This window comes from Lissotriton helveticus, chromosome 6 (assembly GCF_964261635.1).
Source record: "Lissotriton helveticus chromosome 6, aLisHel1.1, whole genome shotgun sequence".
Classification (NCBI taxonomy): Eukaryota; Metazoa; Chordata; class Amphibia; order Caudata; family Salamandridae; genus Lissotriton; species Lissotriton helveticus.
Genome location: NC_136067.1, coordinates 1,915,602,107 through 1,915,615,574, shown reverse-complemented (window position 1 = coordinate 1,915,615,574; position 13,468 = coordinate 1,915,602,107). Strand labels below are relative to the sequence as shown.

Sequence of the window (13,468 nt, the reverse complement as noted above, 5' to 3'; positions counted from 1 at the left end):
TACTTGTTTATGGACTTGCGGAAGGCCTTGAGGGATCGAATCCCATCTCCTTTTTTCAGTCATTTTTACCTACCCTTCTTGGTCTCCCGACATCACCTCTTTTAAACATTCAACGTGCTCATCGTCTAGGCTCTCTGTCTCGCTCATCTGTCGCATCATCATCTTCTTCAATAAAACCTAGAGGAGTTATCATGTGTTTTTGGAATACACAGATCTCCTCAAAGTTGTTCATGCTGCCAAACAAAAGGGAAAAATCACCTGGAATGGCTCTAACCTTTTCTTTGCTCAAGATTAAGCTAAATCCACTGCAGACCGCCGCAAGAAATGTTTGGAGATGAGACCCGCTCTACGTTCCTTGAATGCTCGGTATGACTTATTCCATCCTTGCCTCTTCAAAGTCACAAACAACAGGACAACGAATTATGAAGATCCGGCGTTACTTCAACAATTTTTGGATTCATGCATACAAGTTTCTATGGACGTCCCTCTTTAGAATTCATGGGCGTTACTGTCTCTACTGGTTAAATTGCTGTTCTATTAAGATGATTATTTTGTTCATCTATCTTCCCTAATGTACTGTGTATTTCGTGCTTTGTTTTTGTTTGCATCTTTTATTGTTAATGTTGTCTCTTTTGGAATTCTTTTTAGATTCGGTTTGTGAGCCTTGGATTTTATGTGTGCTTTCTGTTCTACCCTGAAGTCTGTACCCCTTCGGCGCGTTCTCATGGAGTCCCTGGTCCAGTGTGCTCTCTTCCTTATGTGGTTCCACCACCCCCAGTCTTATTGTTGGTTTGTGGTATGTCTTCTTGACCTCTTTTTCTATTATCAATTGTTAGTTTCATTTTGTTTTCTTGTTTTTTGTTTCTCTCTTTCTCAACCATTTCCTCTCCCCTCTATTTTCCTTACTTTCCTTCTTATCTCTTCTCCCTTTCTATCCAATTCCCTTCTCTTTTTCTTTCTCTATGTTTTCCTTTTTTCTATATTTCACAGTACCTTTCTTTTTCTTCTTTTTCTCATCTTCTTACTCCTGATTTTCTTACCTAAACATTTCTTCTATGTTTTTATTTCACTGCAATCAAGGTTCCTGAATTATTATAATGTTTATTTAACAATAGTTCATGTTCTACTTGATAAATGCTTACTTTACTGTTTCTATAGCATTCGCACATGTTTGTTTATAATAGTTCACGCTTAGAGTTGTAACATGGAACGTTAAAGGAGTTAATAACCCTATAAAAAGACACCGCGTGTTAGCCCATTTAGCTAGATTGAAGACTAATATTGCTTTTCTTTCAGACGCTGAAGCAGCCAAATTGAAAAGAGTGTGGGTTGGTCATGTTTTTTCTTCCCCTGCTTTTAGGAAAGAAAAATGGCTCCTCTATATTGTGTCATAAAAAAACATCAAGCTTCAGTAATACATCAAGAATGGCCGTTGGGTAATTGTTAAATTGCTTATTGATCACGTTCCTTTAGTTTTATTCAAAGTTTATGCACCAGTTAATATTGATAATAAGTTTTGGCCTCAGATTTCTGATAAACATCTTATGTTTGATGAATAATATGTTATTTTTGGAGGTGATTGTAATCAGATTCTAGACCCTATTTTAGATAGACGTTCCTCGGTGAAATTTCCCAATACCAAGATGCACTCTCAATTCACCTCTGCCATACGACGCAAAGTTTTAATTGATATTTGGAGGCTTTGTAACTCGGATCTATAGGAATATACCTTTTACCCCCCCCCCCCATAACTCTCAATCCAGAATAGACTATCTGTTTCTCAGTAAGCCTTTATCTCAACTTGTACTACACGCTGAGATTGGTTCCATCCTCATATCAGATCATGCCCCAGTTTTTGTTGATTTTGATTTGCTACCATTTTCTCCCAATGCTGGTAGATGGCGTTTTAATAATTCTTTATTATCAGATCCCAATTTCACAGGCCAATTCACCTCTTTTGCTTCTGAATTCTTTTCTATTAATTCCACTCCAGAATCCTCCCCAGTAATGGTTTGGGACTCATTTAAGGCGGCAGCTAGGGGTTTTATAATCAATTTTGTTTCGCCTAAGAAGAAATTTTTTGAAGCTAAAAATGCTCAAATATTGGCAAAAATTAAAATACTTGAATATGATTATTATCGCTCATCTTCTGAAACTTCTTTAAAAAATCTTATTGAGGCAAAAATGTCATTTAATAAATCCTCTACAGAAGCTGCATCCTCTTACCTTTTAAAAAGCAGTGCCCGTTATTACGGTGGTCAGAATAGGATGGGCAATCTACTTGCCAATTACTTAAAAATTAGTCGGGAACGAGCTAAAATTGAATCCATTCGTAATAATGCTGGAGATTTGTTCTTTAACCCCTTTGCTGTGGTGAAAATTCCGCCGCAGTGCTAGGGGAGAGGCGCGCGGCGCTCCCATGCTCGTGACAGAACCGCTCCGTCACGAGCCTCGGGCGCGCTGTGCTTGTGACGGAGCGGTTCCGTCATGGCCCCACCCGCTCAATAGAACGCGCCGCGCAGGCGCAACGAGCGGGCCGTGACGGAACCGCTCCGTCACCAGCACAGCGCGACCGAGGCTGGTGACGGAGCGGTACCGTCACCAGCATGGGAGGGGTTAAAGATACTGATATTTTAAATAAATTTGTTTCTTTCTATAAAAAATTGTATACGCCAGAGCACCAACCATCCTCTACTGAACTCTCTTCTTTCTTTCAATCGATACCTTCTCCTCATACGCATGATACTGATTTTGTCCCACTAGAATCGGATATTACTTTGTCCAAAATTAAACATGCTATGTCGGTTCTAAAAAGAGGCAAAGCACCAGGTCCGGATGGTTTTACCATTAAATTTTACTCTCATTTCGCATCTATACTTCTTCCTCATCTCTTACTACTTTACACTTTTTTATTTCGGAAGGGTCCTCCTCAGGATCTTTTCAAGATGACGTAATCTGTTTATTTCCCAGAGAGAATAAAGATCCCTCTTTTTGTAAAAATTACCGTCCTATTTCCTTAGTTAATTTAGACTATAAGATTTTTGCAAAGATTCTTGCTCTTCGTATCGATTCCATTTTACCCAATATTATTGGCCCCGAACAGTCGGGCTTTGTCAAAGGTCGCTTATCCTCAGACAATTCTAGATTTTTCTTTAATATCTTAAGTAAAGCCTCTTCCCTTGATTATCCCATTGCTGCGATAGCATTGGACGCTGAGAAGGCTTTTGACAGGATTGGATGGGATTTTATGTTGCAGGCACTTAAGTGGATTGGGTTCCCTGCTAAATTGATTTCTCTTATCTCCCTATTGTATTCTGGTCCTAAGGCCTCTATTTATGTTAACGGGAAAACATCTGATTCTTTTTCTCTTTTCAGAGGGGTTCGTCAAGGTTGTCCCTTATCTCCTCTTTTATTTAGTGTTGCTTTAGAACCTTTTTTAATAAGAATCCGATTGGATAACAGGATTACTGGGTTTAAAATCGATACTACACATGTTAAAATGTCTGTTTACGCTGATGACATTCTTCTATATTGTTCAAATCCCTCTATCTCTCTTCCAGCTTTTCTTTCTCAAGTTGATACTTTTTCTCAATTATCTGGATACGGTCTTAATTTGGATAAATGTGAAATTCTTCCTTTAAATGTTCTTTGTTTGAAACAAGATTTTGTCTCTACTGGTTTCTCTTGGAAATCCTCCAAGATTAAATATTTAGGATTATGGTTTTCTCCTACTATTCCAGATACCTTAAAGGAAAACTTCGATGTTCTTTCCAAAAATTTCTCTGCATCTATTGATCGCTGGCCTCCCCTTTTCCTCTGCTGTTGGGGTCGCCTAGATTCTATTAAAATGATGCTCTCTCCACTAATTCTTTATCTCCTATCTATGATCCCAGTGCACATTCCTGGTTTTTATTTAAAAAAAATTGATTAAATATTAAATAAATTTCTTTGGAAGAATAAATCTCCTCGCATATCTCTTAATGCCTTTAAAGCGGATAAAACTTCTGGTGGCCTCAAATTTCCTGACTTCAAAGCGTATCATTATGCTTTTTCTCTGAGTCAGTCCTCTAGATGGCTTTCTCCAGATCACTGTGTTCATCCTCCTCTTTGGTTGACCATTGAAAAACACTTTATAGCTCCTTTCCATTTTAATGAAGTTCTTCCTTTTACTAATAATATCTCTTCTCTATGTCCTTTAGTTATCTCTTATACATGTAAATTACTGATTGCTCTTCTTCCATCCTCTTATCCTTCTTTTATCTCGTTGGATCAACAACCTATCTGGCATAATCACTTATTACGCATCAAAGGCCGGACTATCTATTGGAAAACTTGGAGACTCAAGGGTTTATTCTGGATTTCACAATTGGTGTCTCAAAATTCGCCTTTATCCTTCTCAGATCATCAATTAAAATTCTCTTTACCTTCTCCTGTAAATCTCAGTATGACTTGCTCCTTCCTCCTCTTTCACAATATCTTCTTTCTTTACCATCCGAGCCCAATATTCCTACCAGATGTTCTACTCTTTTCCCTTTATTATCTGTCACTACACCGGCTTCTTCTCTTTATAGATCTTCGTTCTTCTCCTCTGACAGGGTCAAGGTGAAGTCTGAATTGGCCTGGGAAAAAGAACTTTCTGAATGTTGGCCTATTCCTTTTTGGGACAAATTGTGGTTAAAAATCCATAAAACGGCAAGAGCCGCTAATACTTCTCAGACTCTTTATTTTATTTACAAACGTCTCCTTTTCACCCCAATGAAATTAGCCTCCTTTTCCACTGATTTTTCCTCCATCTGTTGGTCCTGTAAAGCTCCTTCAGCTGATCTAAAACACATGCTTTTTGATTGCCCCTTTCTTTCCTGTTTTTAGCTCTTGGTTTGGTCCCAAATAAATGACATTTTCAACACCCAGATTAATTTTTCCATTTCCAACATCTTTTTGGGTTCTCTATCACTTTCTTGGCCACACTCTACCCTGACTCCCTCATTATTTGACTAGCTGCTTGTAATTGCATTTCATTTAATATCCTCAAATTGGAAGCAGGCTGACAAAGTTACTTTCAAAGCTTGGGGGAATGCTGTTTGTTTTCATCATAGATTGGACACAAATAATGTTACTCCTGTATCTTTAGCCATTAAAAGGGATCTTTTATGGCTCCCCTTATCCTCGTATCTAACAACCATAGCTTCATCTTCGGCCATTTTACCTAATACCTCAGATGAAGTTCGAAAACCTCCATGACATTTTTGTTGTCTTTACATTTCCAGTTTTATTTCTTGTTTTTACTTCTTTTATCTTTTTAATTATTGCAAATTTGGAATTTATGCTTTACAGGTTACTTATTATTGATTCTTGTTGATGTATTAAGGTTTGTGATTCAGGTAATTTTCTTACTTGTACTGTTTTATTAAGATGTTCCCTCCCTTCCCTTTCCCTCTCTCGTCCCTCCCCCTTTAGTAGTAATTATTTTGTATTTTTGATATTTAATGTTTATTATTGTCCTTCATATGTATTCTCTACTATTTCTGTTAATAAACTTTAAACTTTAAAGAAAACCAAAGAAGAGTTTCATGTTCCTTTCCTGGATTGACTTCTGGTGCATGAGGGCATATTTATCACACAACTTTGAGTCATGACTGGGGCCTAAGGACCAAAGATACACATTGTGGGTGTCCTTTAGCATGATCTGCTTCCTGCAGTCATTGCACAGATTGAATTCTGCTGTTTTTGGGCAAGACATTGTCTCTGGCATACTATCTGAACAAAAATGTTATAAAGTCATCAGAAAATGGACAAAGTTTAGAGGAGATGTCTTGATCTGCTCAGGAAGAAAATAAATTACATCTGTGAGTGCTGGTGATGCCTATATGTTGTTTTGCCACGGTCACTTTCTGGGTGGTACTGAGTCACTTTGGAGCCACATGGCACCACATATTGGCAAACAAGAGTACTTCTGAGAAAATTCTCCAAATCAAGTCTTGCACCTTCAGATAGTCTTAAGGTGAGGAATTTGCACTGACAAGTACCCATCAAAGGCATGCCTGGTGCTTGTTGATTTTACGATGCAATTACCAGAGCTCTCCTACTGTAAGTACCCTTACTGTGATGCAGCAACCTAAAATGTTAACTCAGCCTGTACATCCAAAATAACTAGAAATCAGGAGCTCATAAAGCACTGCAACACTTTTGTAGCATCTTCTGCTCAATTAATATGAAAAAAGTCAAGAGCCCTTAAGACACGACAACAGAATTTCGAAAACTGCTTATTCCATCCACCTTGTTTACTGGTGCTAATAGGGGGTAGAGAATACAAGAGTTCCACCCTGCCCTTTCACCAACCTATCATCCGAGAGACCTATATCAAGACTCCCATCAAAACATACAGCATTCCTAGCAGCATAAATCATGACCCATAAGTATAGGTCAGCATGACAGAAAGGACCTCTTTCTAGGAAGGGAATGCCCATACAAACATAGGTTTTATCACTTGCTTAAAGGTGTCAATGGCTCATCCTCACCTCCACAAAGAAGCTCTGAAGTGCTGTCTCCAAGGGCAACTTATGGACTTGTCCTGAACCAGGAGGGGTGCACTGTGCACCCACATAGTGAAATGGAAGGAGTAGTTTCTTACCTGTAACTCCAGTTCTGTAGTAGGGGTATCTCTGTGATAGTCATAATCATGTGAATAGTCCCGCCCATGTGTGTGGAACCCGGAGCACTTCAATAGATATATAGTCTCTTAAGGTGTCTTCCACTGCAGTACTTCATAGACACTCACGAGATAATAAAAGACAATAATGCAACCTGAAAACACCAGGCTACTCTGGCCATTACTTTCCCTGACCTACTTGTTTCCATGATTGATTGCCTAGGAGTTATTTTTTATTTGAATTTATTTTCCCTGTCATAGGAATTGAACAATTTACTGTTCAGGGAGTCCTTGTTTTGCACACCTAATCTGGCCATTACTTCATCCTGAATTAAAAAGGATAGCCAGGTAACAGTCAAATTTAACAATTTTACTAAGTTTCGCACATAGAGAAACTCCCCTTCACAAAAATCCCTTTTTCATGAAAGAGATGAAGGGTTGGACAGACAAGCCTCATAGGCTGCAATTATACGTCTGCAAATGGATACCGTGCCTTTAAAAATCCTTCCAGAGACACTCGGTAACCCATGATGCACAGCCAAAGGTCAGTTACTTTCAGTTCTTTTTGAAGGCGAATAAAGAAAGGCCTGGTGCATCAGGATATCATCGATTCATCCACCGGGGAGGAGGGCAGGTTGCTTATGACTATCACAGAGATACCCCTACTACAGAACTGGAGTTACAGAAAAGAAACTATTCCTTCTGTAGTAGGGGGATCTCTGTGTATAGTCATAATCATGTGAATAGAATGGCAAGCCCATCCCAAAAAAACAACCCCAGTGGTGGAAGAAAAAAACACACCCCTAAGGTGCAAAGAGAATCTGCAGTGAAGCTTGCCCAACCTGAGCATCTGCCCTGGCATCAGAGTCCAGGCAGTAGTGTTTAGCAAAGTTATGGACTGACTTCCAAGTGGCAGCCTTACAGCATTCCAAAATAGGTACACTACGAAGGAAAGGCGCAGCAGCTGCTTTACCTCAGGAAAGATGAGCCCTAGGCTCACTAAGCAACTGCTTGTCAGCTTTCTGATTACACAGCTGAATACAGGAAACCAAGCAACCCAGAAACAGATAGTTCAGAGGTAGCTATACCAGTTCAGATCAAGCCATAAATTACAGATAGCTGTTCTGAACTATGGATATCGTAATTCCTGTCCAAAAGAGAATTACAAGACCCTCTCAACATCCGGGAAGGAAGCTCCCTCAGCGGGAGAAGAGGGATTCTGACAACAAAAGATGGCAGGCAGTGTAACAGTACTTGTTACATAAAACTCTGACACAACTTTTGGAAGGAACGAAGATGGAGTTCTCATAACTACCCTAGAGGAATGAAAACCGTATAAGGTTCTGTACAACATAAGCCTGAAAACACGCTGACCCTGTGGGCAGAGGTTACGGCCGTAATGAAAGCCGACTTCCAGGACAGATGCTGAGGAAAAACCCTACGGTAGGGTTCAAAGGATTCCTTCATCAGTTGTGACAGGACTGCATGCAATACCCAGGAAGGCGAAGGGCGCCGAATGGGAGGAAACTCTTCCGTCAAGCCATCAAGAAAATCTCCTATGACTGGGATTTTCAAACAAAATTTTGTGAAGGACATTTCCTATAAGCAGTCAAAAACTGCCAGATGAACTTCTATGAAATGACCATGAAAACCATATCGAGCCAAGAGCAGTAAGTAAGGAAGGAGGACATCTTCCTTACAGGAGGCCGAGTCCCAGTCCTTAAAAAAAACACCAGATGCAAAATTTGTTCTCTTATGTGCATAGGACATGCGTGTAGATGGAAGCTTGACCGTCATCCCTTTTAAAAAAAATTTAAATCTCCATACAGGCCTGACAGAGATTCAAATGTCCGCACTATACGAGTTCAGGAGCCCTGCCGCTAAATGCAACAAGAGGCCGGAGTGCACCCTCTGTACGCCAAACTACTTTAGAAGGTCCAGCCTGGATGAAAGACGGAGAAAATGGCAGAAGAGACTGGTGAATTGAGTCTGTGAACCACCACAGACGAGGCCACTCCGAAGTCACGGGGACCATCTAGGCCCATAAGAGAGAGAACTTGATCAGCACCGTCTGCATCAGGAAAATTGGCGGACAAGTGGAGAGAAAAAAAAACGCCTGACCAATCGAACTACAGAGCCTAACCCAGAATCCCTGGGTGGCATAACCTGAAGGTGAAGTAGCAGCATTTGCTGTTTCCTTCGGCAGAGAACCAGACGACTCACGTAGTATCTCATCCTTCGAATATGTCATGCACCATTACGTCGTGCAAGACCCATGAGTGGGTTACGCGACGGAGTCAGTCGAGAGCGCCTGCCTGAGCATTGTGAACACAGGGAAGGTGAATTGCCATGCTGGTCAGGCTCATGGCTAACAGCCAAAGCCAGATTGTCTGGGATACCCGAGACAAAACTCGAGAACTGGATCCCCCCAGCTTGTTGGTGCAGTACAGTGACGTTGTACTGACCATCTGGACAAGCAGGAAGCAGGTTTGAAAACAACGGCTGGATGGCGTTAGCGACATCAGGACTGCTCGAAGTTCCATGAAGACGATGTGGAACCTGGTCTCATTCGGGGACCATGTTCCCTATATCCGAAGATGGTCAGAATGCGCACCCCAGCCATCTAGCGAAGCCACCAGCACTAAGGGTTGCATGGGCATCTCATTGCGGAAGGGAATCCCCCAGAAGGGATTTCGTGGAGAACACCACCAATGGATGGACTTCAGAGCTGTTCGTGACAGCTGAATCCAGTCTTCCCAAACCCCCAGTGTCTGGTCCACTGGTCCTCCAGACATCTCTGCAGGGGTCTCAAATGGAGGCGTGCATTGATCTTGAGCCTTCCGAAGGATTGAAGAGCGTCTCTCCTCCGAAGGACACACATTTGTTGTGCATGCATCGATAGTGGCTTCGAGGTGCTGTAGACAGGGTACAGTAGCCGAGACAGACCTCGCGAGGTTGATGCGGAGACCCAAATGAAGTAAGAGATTGAAAGTCTGATTGAAATGCAGGCACACTTCCTGAAAGTAGCTGCCTTGATCAACCAGTCATCCAGATACGGATAGACGAAGACACTGTTCCCTCTCAGATGTACAGCCACTACGTCATTGCTTATTGAAAATTCCTAGGTGCTGACTTCAGGCTGAAAGGCGGCAGGAAGTAATGATAATGGTCGTTGCCCACTGTGAAAAGCAGGAACTTGTAACATTTCCCCGCTATAGGTAAGTGAGAATCTGTGTCCTGCACATAGCCAGCCTCCCTGATGAAGTTGAGGGGAATCTAATGCAAGGACAGCCACCGGAATTTTTACTCTTTGAACCCACGTGTTGGCTTGTCGCAAGTCAAACACGGGTCTTAACTCGGTCATGTCTCTCTTGCACACTAGAAGGAACAGTGAGTACCATCCCGTTCCTTTCTGTTCCAGAGGAGCCGATTCTATCTTCCCTGACTGGAAGAGGGTGTCGCCCTCCTTCTACAACTCGCGTATGCAGCGTGACCGAGTTGGAAGGATTGATGGAAGAGAACTGGTTTAATTGCGTATCCACTGCGCACAAGATGCAGCACCCACTTGTCCTGAATTATTCAATGGCGGTCCAAGACTGCAGAAAAAAGCTGGGAGGAAAAACGCCTCTAGAAAGGGCGGAAGGCCTGAAGCAGTTCTCCATGCTTCTCCAAACCTACAGCCTTCAAAGTCTCCGCTTCAGACTTCATGCGGGCCACCTCGCTATCCGCATGGGAGCCAAAGAGTTGCGCCAGAGAACAGGAGATTAGAAACACACTGCTGTGCCGCAGGTTGCAGAGATGTCAGATGAATATAAGTATGTCGCTGTAGACCAAAACCATGGCAATACCCAGGGGTCACCAGGAGCGAAATATCCGCTGCAGTGCCAATGATTAGATCCGAAACCATCAGGCCCTATAGACTATCTCCCGTAAGGCTTTCCTACTGTCTCTGGGCAGGAGATCCACAAATTGGTGAAGGAACTCACACAGGGATCTATCACAACGGCCCAGCAAGAGCGGGCCACAGCATGCTGTTTGCACGCCGCCATCTCTGTGACAAAGTCAGGAGTAGGGTCCAACCAGAGGAAGGAAGGGTCCGACTCCGGAAAAATCAAACAGCACTATTGCCGGTTATCCAAACCTGGCACCAACGGAAGCAGTGGACGAAAGAAAATTGTTCATTCTTTATCTTTTTTTTCTGTTTTATTTGTAGAGTATTTAACATCACAGATGTCGACTGCACAGGGAGTTTCAAAGCCAGAACCTCCTTTCAGGCGGCAGTGGACGAAAGTCAAGTACCACCAACCAGTGAATAACCTGTTAAGGTGGAAATTTGTAAGAGTAGGAGAGCACCTCCCCGTACTCGTGGACGATGCATCCCTGGCATGCCTGAACCGAGACCTTCCATAATGATGACGACGGGACCTAATGGAAGACAGCGGCGCCCATGCGACCGACACCCCAAAATGAGACCTCGTTCTAGGTGATCAAGGTTCCACGGGGGGTCGCAGGCTGAAGGGCCAAAGGCCCCTGAGGCAGTGAATGGGAGAGGGGCCGGAGAGAATTCTGAGGCATCCCCGGTGGTATCACCAGTGGGGGCAGAGCAGGAGGCAACCTAGATGGTGAGTAGATACGCGAACACTCCAAACAAAGTGAAGAGACCATTGCCCCTCGCTTACGAGCGGACCACGTGTAAATAGACTCAAACTCCCCATCAGAAGGGTTTCTTGACGTAGATCCAGTGCTCGGTGTCGAGAGTCGACGTTGCCAGGAACACAAAGTCCCCGCCAACGATGATAGGCTTACCATGGAGCGAGGCCTGGAACAGGACCTAGATGTCGAGTGCCGGTAAAGACCCCTCGACATCAAAATTATTATTATTATTATTTTTCTAGACACCCATGACGTTGACATCACTACAACGTCACCAACACTATGACATCGACCGTCTCTACGACATCGACCATCACCACGATGTCAAACGTCACTACGGTGGCGAACATCACTTCACCCCGACGTCGACTTCACTTCGACGTCGAGCAGCAACTTCGACGTCGAGCATCACTATACTTCGACGTCGATGTGTGAAACTTAGTAAAATTGTTAAATTTGACTGTTACCTGGCTATCCTTTTCAATTCAGGATGAAGTAATGGCCAGAGTAGCCTGGTGTTTTCAGGCTGCATTATTGTCTTGTATTATCTCCTAAGTGTCTATGCAGGACTGCAGTGGAAGACACCTTAAGAGACTATATATCTAATGAAGGGCTCTGGGTTCCATGCACATGGGCGGGACTATTCACATGATTATGACTACACACAGAGATCCCCTACTACAGAACTACTGTCCCGGTTTCATGCATGAAGCACGGTGGTGGCAGAGTACCATGGCTGGGGAACTGTAGTGACAATCTTTTTACCTGAGACGCATGCTTGAAGACCCATTTATCGTAAGTTCTGCTGCTCATAATGGATACATAATACTGAACGCCGATACTCCGTGAGTTGTATGTGAGCGTATTTGTTGAGACTAGTAGTGTATTGTGCATGAGTGATACATGCCTACAGGTTCCATTATGGAAGCACACAGCCTGGACCAGAGCACAAGATGGTGGCGAGGTTGCTTTCTCTAGTCACCTTATCTGTATGCTGGCATCTTCTAGACAGGAAGGAGGAGCATCAGATGCTACAGAGAGGAAAGAGAAGACAGTCTTTCTTTAGAAGTACCAGAGACTTTTCTAATACATTGGGCTGTAAACGACTGATTGTAGGTGATGGCTGGGGGTACAGGATGAGGCCTGAAGGTATAGGTCAGCTGTAGTAGGATTCCTTCCTTCTTCATGTGTTTGTCCCTCCCCTGGAGCATAGGTGCATCACTTGTATGCTTCCACTGTTCATTTTTATAATTCTACTTTTAATAAGTGTTTAAGCACTCTACGTGAGTGTGTGTTTTATATGCCTTGGGTTAATAATAGTATTTTTATGTATTATAAGCCTTAGGTTAATAATAGTATCATCACCTGACTTGAACTAAATCGGGTGACAATAGAGGAATAGTGCTATGAAATAAAACAAATATTTGAATAGTTTTTAAATTTAAATGACAAATATAATGTCTTCATTTCTATTTTTATTCTAGTCTGTAGGTTATTGCGTGTAATTAGTATCTTGTCTCTTGTTACAATGATACATCAGGCGATGCTACAAATATTGTATAGATCTAGAATAGTGTGCAGGGTTTGTTACAAAATAACCTGTGAGTTTCTGACAGGTAAAATGTCAAGATTAAATGAACATGCATACTTCATATATACGTATGATAAATCAATGCTTGTGAGGTTTACTTTTCTTGTTGTTAGAACAGCTGTTAATGAACGACATATAGGCACATGCATCAAAGGAAAAAACGGTCGCAAACGGCCAGATTCTCAGAATTTGCCTCTTTGTGACTGGTATTTTTGCATTTGGGATGCATCATCCCAAGTGCAAAATTTGCAATTTAATTAATCTCTAAATTGCGATTACTTAAATTGTCATTGCATTTAAGTAATCCCAAATTGAGATTCCTTAAATGCAATGCATTAAAGTGAAAAAATTAGCGATTTCGCTAATAGGGGGGACAAATTACCATGAAGTTGAACTTCATGGCAATTTGCAAAACCTTTGAAAAAAGCACTTTTGCCCTAGGGCATGTGTGTGCGCAACATATGTGCGCAGGCCAATTCAAGGGGTGCAACAGGGTGTCTTTTTGACACCCTTGCACCCTGAAATTGCATGCGCAATTTGTGAGTACGTATTGGTACTCGTAAATTGCGCTTGCA

At 42.2% G+C, this 13,468-nt stretch overlaps 1 protein-coding gene across 1 annotated transcript in view; it reads right to left on the bottom strand.

Annotated features, from left to right (window-relative positions):
• Positions 1 to 13,468, bottom strand: part of LOC144762934 (xanthine dehydrogenase/oxidase-like) — a 575,825-nt gene that overhangs the window by 178,572 nt on the left and 383,785 nt on the right. The gene's annotated exons all lie outside the window — the stretch shown is intronic.